Below are 3690 nucleotides of genomic sequence, written 5' to 3' on the forward strand. Positions count from 1 at the left end.
TGTAGACCAGGCTGGTCTCGAACTCACAGAGATCCACCTGCCTCTGCCTCCTGAGTGCTGGGATTAAAGGCGTGCACCACCACCGCCCGGCAAGTTCGGTCTTTCTAAAACATTCAAAGTCTTTCAGAGTTTCTCTAAAATATCCAAAGTTTCTCTAGGAATTCTAAAACTTCCATAAATTCTGTTTTTTAAACTGTGGGCTCCTGTAAAGTGAAAAACAAGTTAAATACTTTCTCACTCCCTATCTTACTCAGGGTTGCCGATGTTGTGACTAAACACCATAACAAACGCGCAATGCGGAAAGACAGGGTTTGTTTGTCTTAAATCTCCACTCACAGTCCATTGAGGGAAGCCAAAGCAGGACTCAGAATCCGTGTGGGAACCTGAGACAGGAGCTGAATCAGAGGTCATGGGGGTAGGGGTGGTTCTGATGGCTTGCTGAGCCTACTGTCAGAGAATTCAGCAGCACAAGCCCAGGGATGGCACCATCCTTAATGGGCTGGGTCCCTTCTCATCAATCACTAAGAAAATGCCCACAGGTCTGCCTTCAGCCTGATCTTATGGTAGCATTTTCTCAACTGACATTCCCTGTCAAATGACTAACCTGTGTCAAGTTGATAAAAACAAACACAGGCATATCACTGTTAAGCCATAACCTTTCCTTTCTTGTTCATTCCCATGAGCATTAATATCAACATTATAAACATTAAAATATAAAATATATTAATATAAAAGAATGCTTTCACTTTTTTGTTTTTTTATTTAAAATTTTCTTTCATTTTACATACCAACCCTATTTCCCCTTTCCTCCCCTCTTCCCATTCCCTCCTCACCTTGCCCCTTCCCACCCCCCCCATCCACTTCAGTGGGAGTAAGGCTTTCCTTCTGGAGTCAACAAATTCTGGCATATCAAATTGAGGCAGGACTAAGCCCCTCTCCCCATATCAAAGATGAGCAAGGTATCCCACCATAGGGAATGGGCTCCCAAAAGTCAGTTCAAGCAACCAAGATAGGTCGTGGTTCCTGTCTCCCAACAGCTCAAGTCACATAACTGTCACCCACATTCAGATGACGTAGTTTGGTCCCATGTAGGTTTCCCAGAGTCCGTGAGCTCCCACAGCTGTCTCTAGTTTTCCCCATCCTGATCTTGAACCCCCTTTTCATATTATCCCTCTTTCTTCAACTAAACTCCAGGATCTCAGCCCAGTGCTTGTCTGTGGGTCACTGCATCTGCTTCCATCAGTTACTGGATGAAGGCTCTATGATGACAATTACGGTAGTCACTCATCTGATTAAAGGGGAAGGCTGGTTCAGAAACCCTCTTCATTATTGCTAGGAGTCTTTAGCTGGGGTCATCCATGTGGATTCCTGGGAATTTTTCTAGCACTAGGTTTCTCCCTAACCCCACAATGGCTCTCTATCAAGATGTCCCTTTCATTGCTCTCTCCCTCCGTCCCTCGCCCAAATTGACCTCAATCCCATTCGTCTCCCTTTTTACTCCCCTCCCCAGTTTATCCAGGAGATTCTTTTTAACTATCTTCCCTTCCTGGGGCCCTCCATTTGTTTGTTGCTCTTAGGGTCTTCTTTTTTACCTAGCTTTTCTGAGCTGTGAATTGCAGACCAGTTATCCTTTGCTTTATGTTTAATATCCACTTATGATTGAGTACATACAGTGTTTGTCTTTCTGGGTCTGGATTACCTCACTTAGAATATAAACACTCCGAAATGTGAAAGTTTCACAGTCTTTGAAAGTTCAATCACTTAAAAATTGTTATCAATCCCAGCAATAGGAAGGCAGAGGCAGGAGGATCTCTGTGAGTTCGAGGGCGCCTGATCTACAGAGTGAGTTCCAGAGAAACCCTGTCTTGAAAAACCAACAAACAAACAACCCCCCAAAAAAATCCACCCAAGAAAAGACATTATCTTAAAGTATTCAGTTTTTTTTTTAATCCAAAGTCTATGTAAACTCAATTGTGGGCTCTGTAAAATAAAAATTAAACACTTTATGTCATGAGGGAAGAATGAGGACACAGTAACAATCTGAGCAAAGCAAAGCCAAACTCCAGCAGTGTAAACAACTCAGAATCCAGTGTCTGTGGTCCGCTCATGATCTCCTGGCCTCCTCTGAAGGGCCTGAGTCACTGCTTCAGCTCCATCTTCTGTAGCCAACACAGATTGTGTCTGCTTTCTCTCCATGGCTGCTGTTGGTAGTTGTTGCATGGTTTTGGCATCTCCAAAATGCTGAGGCCTTTTGCTGCAACAGGGCCGCTCTTTCACCAATAGCCTCCTTTCGGCTCTCTTTAGTGACTCCAGTCTTGTCACACAGTGCCAAGTCTCAGCTTTTCCATGAACCCTTCGTAGCTTCAAAACCAGTGCCACCCAGGTGACTTAGACTATCAAATTCAGTTGCCAGCATGAGGTACAATCTTGGCCACCTCTGGAACACAATTTGTGTGTGCTACATTGAGGAAACACCTAGAATATTTCACTTCAACAATGTTGGTCTCTTAATCACTGCTAATTTCTCAGCTCCCACTTACTAGCATCATTTATCCCGGTAAAGCAAAGCTTTCACTGTAGTGATTCTGGTCTCATGTTAACCATAGCTGATTCTTAAGCCTCAGCTAACCAGAACCACAGACTCTTACTCAAAATATGCAACAGCCCCAATAGAGGCTTTAAATGGCGCTCAAACGTCCTTCTGGAACTTCACAAGCCATCATCTGCATTTTCCACAACACTTTCCTCTTCCAAGCTCCCACAAAACAACCCACCCCACTTTGGATACGCAATGGCTTTTCTAGCCTAAGTTTCCAAAGTGACTCCTTAATCTTCCTCAAAACAACATGGTCAGGTCTGTCACAGCATTACCCCATGCCTTTGTTATTCTGTGAAGAGACACCATGACCGAGACAACTCTTATAAAAGAAAAGCATTTAACTCGGGGGGTGAGGGGAGTGGGAGGCTTCCTTACAGTTTTAGAGGGTTAGTCCATTATCATCATGACAGGAAGCATGGCAGCAGGCAGTGGGTAGGCATGGGGCTAAGAGCTTACATCTTGATCCACAGGCAGGCAGGCAGACAGAGAGAGTGACACTAGGCCTGCATGGGTTTTTGAGTTCTCAAAACCTACCTTCAGTGATACATTTTGTCCAACAAGGCCACACCTACTCCAACAAGACCACACTCTGAATCCTTTCCAACTGTGAACCAAGAAATCAAATAATATAAACCCATGGGGGTTATTCTCATTCAAACTACCACACTCCACTTGTGGTATCAGTATCAAAATGTGCAGTCTGGATCAGTCATGGCTCCTTAGTGGAATGGAACTGTGTACTGGCTTGCTCTCCAAGGCTTGTTCCTGCTTTCTTATCGAACCTAGAACCAACTGCCTATGTGTAATATCACCCACAATAGGATAGGCACTTCTACATCAATCACTAATTTCAAAAATGCACCATAGGGCTGGGCGATGGTGGCGCACGCCTTTAATCCCAGCACTTGGGAGGCAGAGGCAGGCGGATCTCTGTGAGTTCGAGACCAGCCTGGTCTAAAAGAGCTAGTTCCAGGACAGGCTCCAAAGCCACAGAGAAACCCTGTCTCGAAAAAAACCAAAAAAAAAAAAAAAAAAAAAATTCACCATAGGCTTATCCACAGGCAAATCTTTTGGGGCATCTTCTCCATTGA

This window comes from Microtus ochrogaster, linkage group LG3 (genome assembly GCF_000317375.1).
Source record: "Microtus ochrogaster isolate Prairie Vole_2 linkage group LG3, MicOch1.0, whole genome shotgun sequence".
NCBI classification, from domain to species: Eukaryota; Metazoa; Chordata; class Mammalia; order Rodentia; family Cricetidae; genus Microtus; species Microtus ochrogaster.